The sequence below is a fragment of the Cibotium barometz genome, chromosome 22 (genome assembly GCF_041138505.1).
Source record: "Cibotium barometz isolate CiBa-2024 chromosome 22, ASM4113850v1, whole genome shotgun sequence".
Lineage (NCBI taxonomy): Eukaryota > Viridiplantae > Streptophyta > Polypodiopsida > Cyatheales > Cibotiaceae > Cibotium > Cibotium barometz.
This window is the reverse complement of record NC_141067.1, coordinates 6,616,596-6,628,613: the sequence shown is the minus strand read 5'-3', so window position 1 is coordinate 6,628,613 and position 12,018 is coordinate 6,616,596. Positions and strand designations below refer to the sequence as shown.

Genomic DNA, 12,018 nt, shown 5'->3' with positions numbered 1-12,018 from the left:
ACCTGCAGCCTCCCACCATAGACATGGTCTTCGTAGGACCCCATACATCTGAATGCATAACATCTAGTGCATTTCTGCTCACATATCTGTTACGTGGAAATACATGCTTTGTTTGCTTTCCAAATTAGCATGCTTCACATATTCTCTGCATACCTTCCACTTAAAATTTTGGCAGCCCTGTCACAATTCCTTTAGTCTGCATAGACTTCATTCTCTGCACATTCACATATCCAATTCTTTTATGCTAAATGTCTGTGTCTACAACAATTCCTGAACCATTTACAAACATCGCAGCACTCATTTCAGGCATGTCTACATTCAACGTAAACATTCTGCCCACTCTGTTGCCTTTTTTGCAACCAACCTGGACTTGTCTTTAAAGTCTTCAACATAACAACCATCAGGGTTAAATCGAACTTGCAAACCCTGCTCAATCATTTGGCCAACTGAAACCAGATTCTTTGTTATGTTCGAAACGTGAAGAACATCTGCAAGGTACTTCACTTTGCCATCCTGGCATAGACAATGGCACATCTCCAACATGGGCAATTGGATGAGCAGTGTCATCCCCTGTTACAAAACCTGGTCTTTCAAGGTTTTTCATCTCCTTGAACCACTCCCCATGACTTGTCATGTGGTTCGAAGCACCTGAATCCACATACCATACATCATCTTTTTGTGCTGCTTCAATATTTTCAGACATGGCATTCACGACATGCTGCATAACAAACAACCTTTCATTATCCTCATTGTTTCTGCTTGAGGATGCATAGTTGTTCTGCTGCACTTTCCCATTTTGCATGTCAGCCTGCTTCTTATAACATTCTGCCTACACATGTCTAGTCTAGGCTTACCATAATAATAGCATTCACGTGCATCATTATACTGCCTTTACCAATTTCCATGGCCTCTTTGACTCCCCCTGCCTCTGAATTTTCCTCTTCCACGTGCGTGTTGTTGTTGTTGTTGTTATGTATTCTGGGACTGTTGTTGTTACTGCTGCTGGCCGCCATAATTCTGATTACCTGTTCGGCCACCTCCTTGACTGCGTCCACGGCCTCCTCTACCTTGTCCTCTTCCTGAACTTGTGTAGAAGGCCTGTTGCTCTGAACTGTTTTTGTTTTGTGAAGCCTGTTGGTCTTCACCCAAGCTCTTCTCTTCTATAATTAGCATAGACACCAAATCTGTAAAGTTGGGAATGTTTTTCCGAGTCTGAATAGACGTCTTGAACGCCTTGTATTGTGGCCCGAGACCACGTAGACAGACTTCCACCTTATCATCATCATCTACTGACACACCAATAGATGCAAGGGATTCCACAATACCCTTTATCTTCAATGCATAGTCATTCACAGACATGCTCTTTTTCTCCACAGTATGAAGTTCGTTCTTCAACTGTATCTTGCATGCCTTGGTATTTGTTTCATAGAGTTTAACCAAGGTGTCCCACACCTCCTTGGGAGACTTGGCATCTTGAATGTGCCCAATCATGGTGTCCTATATACTAATGGAGAGCCAATACATAACTTTCCTGGCTCCTTGGTTCCAGTCTTTAAACTCTTTCACATCTACAGCAGCAGTCGGATTTATGTCCGGTATCTCCGGTGCCTCTTCATGCTCACCTTCTATGTAGTCCCAATAGCCCTTTCCCATCAGGAAATTTGTCAACCTGAACCTCCAAGAATGGAAGTTATTCTTATCAAGCTTCTCAGCCACAATCTGTGTTATGCTATCATTTGACATCTTGCTAGACACACAATTTTACCAGAAACAGCACTCTGGTTTGTCCTGCATAAACTACTATATTTTCTGCAGCGGTACTATGTCACAACCAGTGACTTCAATATGCATACATACACCCAATGGCAACTGTTGACCTCTCTGCAGCACACACTGTGTCTACACAGCCAATCTGTCTTCCTGCAGTTCTTAAAATAGAGTTCTGCAGAGAATCGATGACTTACCCCCCGCAGTGATCAAAATCGCCTGCTTTCTGAAAAACGGAGGTCCAGACGCACCCGAAACGCTTTTTCTGCCAAGAAAATGCTGTCCAATAGGACAACTATGGTCCTATAGCTTTACTCCCGCGAAGAAAGCTCCTCAATCAGAGATCGTTTGCCGGTGTCTCCCGTAGAGCTCCCGATAGGGAAGAGTAGTTGAAGCTCTTGCCCTCGTATCGCTTCCTGTGGTTCTCTTGCTTGTAGCTCAGCCCTTAGCACGAACCAGGCGCACTGATACCATGAAAAGATGTAGGGCAGAAGAGAGCTTGAGGTCTTGCAAGCACACACACACTCACAAAACCCTAATAGCGAACACACAAGGTGAGAGGCTGGAAATCTTCTTCTTCTTCACTCAACTCTCAACACACCATATACAAGATAAGAGTACACACACTATGAAAGGTACTCAACCAAATACATACAAGGGTTCTCTATTGTGTGAACCCAACTAAAATGAGCTGGCGCTATAACTATGCCAGTCTCTAGAATGGCTGTCACACAGCCTGTCATCATGCTGGCCGCATATCACCCATGATTTCACCAACCATGCCAGTGGTGTAAGTGTGGGGCCTATCCCCCAGGTGGGTCATCAGTGTCCACCGCCTCACTAGACGAGCTCGATATCTCTGCAGATACAAGCATAAAGCCAAGGGTAGAGGAAGAGATCCCCAAGACAGGTAACATACACCAGGTGAAAGACGTAATAGACGAAACCTGGCGGGAGCAGTTGTCTTCTTCTTGCAGAATATCATGTTCATGGAAAATCTGGAGGACATGTCCAACAAAAATTACAAAATGCTTAGAGTAGCGGAAGAGGGAGAAAAGATAACCTGGGTGGTAATCTACAAGGAGAATTTGGCTAAGAGGGCAGCCACCTAGGCCAAGGAGAAGCAGCCCACCGTGGTTCATGCGCACTTAAGGGCAATCGCTCAAGCAGCAAGATCTATAGACCAACACACAGGAGATGTCTCAGATAAGCAAAAACATAAGGAAGCTGTAGGATTTTTGAAAGCACCCAACGTAACATTCAGCTCATTTGAGCACAATGTAGACGATGAGGAGGAGTGGCAAAGATTGCCCAGAAAGCAAGAAAAAGAGGAAAAATAGAGTTGAAGAATTGTTGCCTAACCCAGAAGAGGTCAAGAAACAAAAGGCTGAACAAGAAGAAATGAAAAAAGAACTAGAGGAGAAGAAGAAATAGGAAGCTGTTGCCGAAGCTGAAAGAAAGAGAAAGGCTAAAGAAGTAAAGAAAAGAAAAGAGAAAGAAGAAAGGAAAAGGAAGGAGGAAGTAGAGAAGAAGAAAAAGGAAGGGGAACAACAGAAAAAGAAGGAAGAAGCAGCCTAAAAAGGAAAAACGCCTGCCAAGACAGAGATCATCATACCAACAGAACTGTAACCATGGGTAACAGCACTAGCACAGAGAAGGCACAAGAAGGGCCAATCACCGGGACAAATTACCTAGAAATTTGGAAGTAGAAATCCCCAGCCAACAACTTCATAGGGACAAGGGGCTGCTAACCATGGCCCAAAAGATCCTCTCTCACACTCTCTCTACAATAGAGGAGTATTAAATAAAGGCCCGGAGTACCATCACATAGCTCAATGCACTTAACTAGAAGCAGCATGGTATGCTAATAAGTGCCACAAACAAGACCAAGGAGCTAGAGCTCAAGTCACAATCAATGGCGCAACAAAATGAGGAGCTGCAGAGGAAGATAGCCATGCCGAAAAGGTCACTAGTGGACCAAAAGTGAAGGAAAAATCAGAGCCCTTACCAGTGACATGCAATTACTCCAATCATAGATAGAAAGGCTACGAGTGGAGCTGGAAGAGGCCAGGAAGCCAGCCAAAGTCTAGGCTGACACAATTCAAGGTCTGAAGAACGAGGTGCTAGACAACACAATAGCATTGGCCATTGCTCAATCAGAGGCACAAGCCCTAAAGAACCCGAAAGAAGAAGAAGTTTTGTATCTTCCGCTGGATGCCAAAGAAGTTTTGTATCTTCCGCTGGATGCCAAAGAACCAGTGATTAGAACAATGAAGGCCAAATTAAGCAAAGTATGGGATCAAACACTACAAGCTTTGGTGGAGATCCAGGAAAAATATCTTACAAGCCCCAACAAGTCATCCATAACCTGGAGGTTAACAATGATAATGATGGGGAGCAATAATAAACACACCAAGAACAATAGCAACACCAACAACATCTACAACAACAACAGCAACAGCAACAACCACCAACAGGCCATGAATCTCCCAACATCGGTACATTGGGAGAAGGATTCAAACAGAAGGTGAAGATCAAAGTCTGATACATATTCTAAAGGCCACCACTTGGAAGGTAGAACATTGGGAGAAGGAAGCAAAGAGATTGGTGGAAAGGAACAAGTTATTATATTAGGAGTTGCAAGAGGCTACACCCACAAAAGAGTATGTAGATATATTGAGGGATGCACTTCAGAAAAGGGACAAGGCAAGAGACCAAGCAGAGGAATACAAACAGAAGCTAGAAAGAAGCATAAAATTTGAAATGGATGCCATCGAGGAGTTGAATGCACTAGAACTCGAATCAATAGTGCATGGAAAATGAGAACCAGCTTCAGAAGGCCTTAAGGACCCGGATACTGGGAAAGTTACAGAGCTGCCCTTGAGGCGCAAATAGAAGAAACACGGCATGTAGCCGAAAAAGTGCAACAGACATAGAAAACAAGGCTATAATGGAAATTGGAGCTGAGGGAAGCAAAGGAAAAAATTTCCAGACTCCAAGCAGAGAATGCAAAGGTAAGAGCAGATGCGGAGCTAAGCACTAAAAACACATAGATGCTGTCACCCGATGTGGCTAGAAAGGAAAGAGGTGAAATGCTGGTTGAGGTCCGGAACCTACAGAATGCCAACCAAGCTTTACTCAAAGAAAATGAATGCCTGAAATAATGACTAGTCAACAGTTCCTTAGCTCCATGGGCCAACATAGACAACCCATTCTATGAGGCATGTCATGTGATGTTTTCTAAATTGCTGAAGGCAGATATAGAGTTGCCACAGTACTTTAAAAATGCAAAAAGAATAAAGTCTATACTTACCCGAAAAACTCTTCCCCTAGAGCACCCGTACACAATTATTATTCTCACAGATACCCGAGGGAAAGAGAATGCTTCCACCCAGAATGCAACCACCACCTACAAGTGTCAACACAACATGAGAATGGAGCATCAGAGAAGCAGTAGCGGAAAGAGAAAAGAGCCCTTCTTCAGATAATCCGGAAGAGTATGAGGAGGCTGCCCCGGTTGAGTGGAGACCAATACCAATGGTAGAAAAGAAGCAAACTCCACCCAGACTAGTGGTGAGACTTTTTGATAAAAACACATCACATGCAACCAACATGAGTTTGGGTTGTTCAGAAGAACATGCAGAGAAGATGAAAAGGATTCAAAAAAGCGCCACCTACTCTGACGAAATTTACATTCTGGATCACACTCCCCCAGAAATGTTCTTCAAGTTCAAGAAGAAATTTATCAAGGGAACTGGTCCGGAAGCAGAAGCTTTATCACCGGGTATGCCAGGTGTTGTGCTCGATGGTGCAATAGCAGGCAGAAGGGTCAGTGTGGTAGTTGGCGGAGTAGTCAACCCATAATGCACGATGTGAGCACCACCTTGATGTCACATGTGTAGAGGCGACGGACTGTAACCACCTTGGAGCCATTGCCAAGATCAAGAAGGCACAATTTAAAAGAGTGATCAACTACTATAGAAAAGAGAGATGGATGAGGAGAGTGTGCTAGTGTGTGTGTGTGTGTGTGTAGAATTGGATAGTCCGTGTTCTACAGTGTAGTCTTGTAAGCTTGCAATGTTAATTGATTGTCATGTCATGGAGCTTGTAATGTGTCAGAGTCTTAGAAATATCTTCTGTCTCACTTGTAATACTTCTGGAATGGATCAAGGGGGACACACACTTGTTATTACTCATCATTCTTGTGTCAACTTTTACTATGTAGTAAATGATTATGTTGTGGTTTTGATTATATGTGTATGCTAAGTGATAGCTGAGTGAGGAAGGGAGTGATGCACATTCACTGCACACAAGCCTGCCCACCACGAGAGAGAGGTCCGAAGCATTCCCAGCCACTTTAGAATTGGTGTTTGAACCCTAAACCTTTGGCAGGAGTCCTCATGTCTCCCAACGGCATTGCCTGACTAGTCTGTCACCCCAGATTGCTGTCTTGCCATTTTGCTGACAGGGATATTAGCACGAAAAATAGTTTCTTCCAGGCGTTAGTCCATATATTTAATGGCAAACAAGAGGATGAATGGGCCAAAATTTAGGCAAACGACCATGAAACCTGTTATCTTATCATACCTATAGGCAACACACAAGTGTTTTTCCAAACATTCAGTTTTGCTAACTAATGGAATAATATGGAATAATTCGCGGGTATAGAATAGAAGATGACACCACTATCTATCGTGAAGATTTTCTTGATCACCTTTTTTTCTACAATCCATCCTTCTTCTTGTGAAAAGATTTTTGTGACTATGGAAACAAATGTTTATAGAGGATTGTAACTTTTCATAACTCATATCATAACAAAACTATTTAATTTGCCTATATAATATTTTGTATATTCATCTATTTATAACTTTTCCTTTCTGTCATCTAATTAGACTGAATTAGAAAAGCACCAAAGGTAATGTTCAGATATCTAGTCAAGTATAACAAACACCCAATCTAAGATTCTCAATGGTTACCTAATCATGCCCTCGCACCGCCTATCCATCCTTGATTGCATCTTATAGGGATATTAACCCATGATTATTATTGATGATTTTGTGACAACTGAGGATAGTTGCTTATCACTCCTAGGACATGTTATTGTGGATGAATTCATGGAATATTTTATATATTCCCATGTTGTGTAATTATGGATTCTTAAAAGAATTCATGGAATATTTTTATTCCCAGGTTTTTATGTTATGAATTCTCTTAGATGGGTTTAGATTGGGATACCTTTCTAAACTTAGGCGATCGTAGCTTACTTTATGCATACGTGGGTGAATCCGTACATGTGTGAAAAGTTTTGGTTGCATTGTCTTGTTGATATGAAATTATATATGGATATTTATTTTAATCAATTAATTTATTAATTGATTGGCTAGCTGATGCAAGTGCAAATCATTGGACCAGATAATGGAGGCGAGCTGGTGATAATCATGAAATATATTTTGAGATAACAAATTTTGAATATATCAACAAATGACATTTGATTTTGTGATGACAAGCGCCATTAATTTATTTGAACTCTATTCATATTTATTAGCGATGTGCATATGTTAATTGGGGGACATATAAAAGCTTCCTGATGCATATTTTATTTTTCAAGACATGTGCACTTTTATAAGGTTGAAGGCTCACACCTATTTTTAAAAGAAGCCTAGCTTGCACTCTCAAGAAAGCCAATTTTGAATGCAAGCCACTTTTGAAGAATACTATTCTTGAGGAAGTCACATTTTTGTAAAAGTAAACTATTTTTGAGTCCCAAAGACTACTCTTGAAATATATTTAAGTACACCAAAAGGAAGTGTGGCCTCCCTCTTGTGTGAGGACAGATTGAACCACCCAATATTAAGTATGGAGTATCTTGTTTGTTCTATTTATTTTTCAATATTTTATTTATTACAATCACTTTTATAGGTTCATGTCAACCTCCCACAACAAATCATGGCCAAGCATAGCGTTGGTGGGTGGACCCTTTCTGAAAATAGTGCCTCGCCACTGTAGCTGAGCAGGTCATTTGATCGTCAACAATCGGTGTGCAGATGCAGTGCGTATGGAGGAGCTTCACGCGTACACCACAACCTATTATTATAAACACGAGCGCATGCATCGTGTATTAGTCCGACTTCTTCGCCTTGCTCTTCTAATTAGTAATGGCCAATGTTGAGTGTAATCATAGTGCTTAACTATTTTGTTAGACATGCAGGCACACTTGAGCCTTGAAGCAGCGCCAATATTGCACCATAATTTGACTCGTGAGTCCTCAGTTGTGAGTTACCATTGGCCAAGCAAGCATAAACTCACGCAGCCCATTCACCTGAACTATGAATGTAGATGGCTCTTGGTGTCTAGACTTTGGATTTTAGTGATGGTGTTGCTACGAATGCAGATGGCTAGTAGCCTGTAGACTAGTAGTGGACTGGTAAATTCATACCGATCTTGGGACTTTTATGATTTTATATTTGTAAATAAAATTTTTACGAAAAATAATTTCTCAAAAAGTTACCCTTCTTTTTATTGGAATCAATAGTAGGAGTTATATATATAAACTTAAAAGAGGTCCAGATACACTAAAAGACAACAGAGTAAAAAGCATGTGTACTTTCCTACAGTCCTCTACTTATCACTCTTAACGTCGTTTAAGAGTTTACATAAAAAATCCCATTTGTCCTCCTCCATCAAGAAGCAAGAGTGCTCCCAAGATATTTGATAGTCCAACATGATACAGGCCTCCATCATTGCTTCAGTAGTGCAACCTCTTGGACACTCTTTTTCTAGCTTTCTCCCCTTTTTAGACCATATCTTCATTGTGGGTCTGGTTGCCACTGGGTCATTAGGACACTTTGGAGGTCATTCGGTCGTAGGGCCTTGTAAGAAAATCGTCAATTCTTATTTTCTATCTCTAGAAAAAATCTTGAAATGCTAAAATAAAGAGAACGTAAAAGTCATAAAAGTGTAGTCTCTGAGCCAGAGAGGTAAATTTTCTCCTAGGCGGCCGTCTTAAAGTTTGTTGGAACCTTCTTTGAAATGATACATTCGAAACTGCAAGAATAAAGTTCGTTCAGGAGGATATTATTGCACGGAAGAGAGTTTGGAGGGAATTAGAACCTTCATCTCCAATTTCAAAAGACAAATACAAGCCTTCTCTCACCATAGCGAGTCATATTCTTTCACTCTGCCTCATATAATATACTTACTCATTCCTAGAACACTCAAAGAGAACAACCATGTACACACTCATTCTATTGAAGAGTCTAATCATGAACGCATTAAGAGAAAGAACCATCTGCACATTGGTCTAGATAGTGCGTATGCGTCCATTCAAAAACGCAGAAGTGGACAATTATTGCTCTCAACAAATTTGTCAAAGATCATATGAGGTTGTCGGGGAAGCAACACATAGACCTTTGGTGTGATGGCTCCATCTATCCTATTGACCCCCATACTGCTTCACATCCTCCCTTTTCAAATCCCACAACTATTGCTCTTAACAAATTTGTCAAAGATCATATGAGGTTGTTGGCAAAGCAACACATAGACCTTTGGTGTGATGGCTTCATCTATCCTATTGACCCCCGTACTGCTTCACATCCTCCCTTTTCAAATCCCACAACTCTCTTACGTTTTGTAGGTGATGGCGCCAAAGGCTTACTAGGAAATTGCAAGTCAATTTCTTACATGCAAGAAAGAGAGAGGCATTATTAACAACAAATGAGCTTCTTCGTTTTTCTGGTGAATGCAAGACACAGAAAGTTAGATTGGAAAAACAAGAATGTCAAATCAACAGATTAAGAAGTGACCTCCGCAAATATAGAGAAAAAGACACAATCATTGGACTGCGCATATACGGAGAAGAAAGCTCAAAAACGTCAAGAACTTGAGGCTCGGCTCTCTGGAGGCTTGAAGAAGAGAATCCAAGCCATAAGGTAAGATTGCACTCAATGCATTCCCATTTACATGTCTTTTATGTTATTTGCTGGCCTGCTTTGTGATTTACATGTTCTCTATGTTAGTAATGAGTAGTGTTGTATTTGTAGGATTGTCATACATCTTGACAAAGAGAATATCAATCCCAATACAAAAGTTTGGAGACATAGGGAGGAATTAAACATAGAACAGCTTCACTATGTTAGTCATTAATACCACATTGTAGGAGAGTTTAAGGGAGAAGGTGACAACATATTCTACAATAAACACAACAATATATTCATGGACTTGGAGCTCTTGCAAAAGAGAATGGTGGAGTTCTATGATATTACATTTGAGGAGATGGGAGGTGTACTTCAATTTGTCATCAAGCTTGATGAGTGCAAAAAAGATGGAAAGGGTCACAATAACACTTATGAATAGGGCTCTTTGTAATTGTAGTAGGGATGATCCAAAGTATTTTAGCATGCAGTCCGAGACAAACATCTGGTGGCTAGGTTCATTTGAGGTCAAGAAAGAGGACCATGAATCCTTGTTTTGGGTATTTCATCGGGACACATATCCCCAATCTCATCAAAGAACAGATGAATGCAACGAGGATGCTCCATGTAGAGAAAAGGGGGGACTTTCAAATTCAATGGCATCTTACGGGTGACTTGAAGACTCTCAAGTGCTTATTTAATTGCAGCAAAGGGGCCAATGCAAAGTCTCCATGCCTTTACTGCATGGACTCCGCAAGGGCGATGGACTCTAAGTGGTGGAGACGACCACCGAACAGACAAATTTTGGATGAGAACTTTAAACCAGTGTTTGAGATTCCTCTTTCCAATGTGCATATATGCATACTTCATGCTTTGTGTCGTATCATAGAGAAACCGGTATATCTCCACATTGGTTTTACTTGGAAGATCAAGAATGTAGCAGAGAGGAAAGAAGTCATCTGTTCATTGGAGAAGGTGCTATCAGAAATTGGACTACATGGAGGTAATGTCCAGATTATTCTGAAGGACACTAAAAAGTCATCTAATGAAAAGGAAGTTCCAATGAAGCCCTCTATTGGAGGTGTTAAGGCAAGAAGATTTCTTTCCAAGCCAATGAATAATCAGCAACATAAACTTACAAAGTTAGGAAAGCAATATAGAGCAACCTATACAAGCAGAATCGAATACCAACAGTGGAAAAGGCTTCATAATGTAGTGAAAGACCATGAAGGTGCTTCAAGGAATGTCAAAGCAGATGTTTATCATTCAATTGATATTCTGTTCCAAATGTGTGAGAAAGCCAACTACTCCCAGCAAGACAAAAAAAGCTTTCAAAGAGAACTTACAAGCATTCAAAAAAGCATTCAGAGTAGCTTGGACTGACACCAACATTACACACTACATGGTATGTTTCTAGCTTACTGTTCTTTCCTAGCCCTCGATACTAACTTACATTGTATGTTTTCTTATGTAGCATATTCTCTACAACCACATGCCTGACTTTATCAACAAGTACGGAGATCCTAGCATTTGGAATACACAAGGGCTTGAGAAATCACACTATATGGCTCGAAATGCATATTTCAGGCACACACAACATGGTGGTGGAAAAAGTAAGGCAAACATTCTACAAGAAGTGTTTCAATGGTTCTATAGAAGGTTACTACAACAACTACAGAAAAAAGAAACCTTGAGGTCATCCAAACTGATGCAGACACTCAGACATATGGAAGGGAAGAGATTGAAGCGTTCCAAAGAATTTAAAAACTCAGATGCCATACAAGCACAAAACAAATGGAGAGATCAGAAGATTTTTGTTAATCATCGTTGGACAGATAGATGTAACACATAAGTCTTTTACAATGCTTTCCATTCTAATGACTTTTGCAATTCCTGTGGTTCTGGATTTCATTTATACCTTAGCAAACAGTGTTTGCCATACTCTTCTAGTTCCTCTGGGTTCTCTATGCCTAGAGACAATGCTACTGCAACACATGTATGAAAGTAACCCCTTCGGGTGCTGGCATAACTAGGGTAGCATCCAAAAATTTCTAAGGCAGTAGACTTCTTTATCAAAATAATCTTCTCATAACTTTTAGGAATAATTATTCCACCTAGGAACATGGACAATGTCTTGAATAAAAATGCAACTCTCCCTTCTTGGCTCATGGAATTGTGGTAGATTATCATCTTTGCCTTAGACAATTGGGGTAGGTAGTGAGAGAGAGCTGCGTCTCGGCCACAATACTCCCTTTTATGCCGCTACAAGAATTTATCATTGACTTCAAATGTACTCTGCAAAACAAAAATAATTAAGGAAACATAAATCTACATATCACAT

At 40.7% G+C, this 12,018-nt stretch overlaps 1 pseudogene; it reads left to right on the top strand.

Annotated features, from left to right (window-relative positions):
- Window positions 1–5,379: 5,379 nt before the first annotated feature.
- LOC147626194 (uncharacterized) lies at window positions 5,380–11,529 on the top strand (annotated as a pseudogene).
- The last annotated feature ends 489 nt before the right edge of the window (window positions 11,530–12,018 follow it).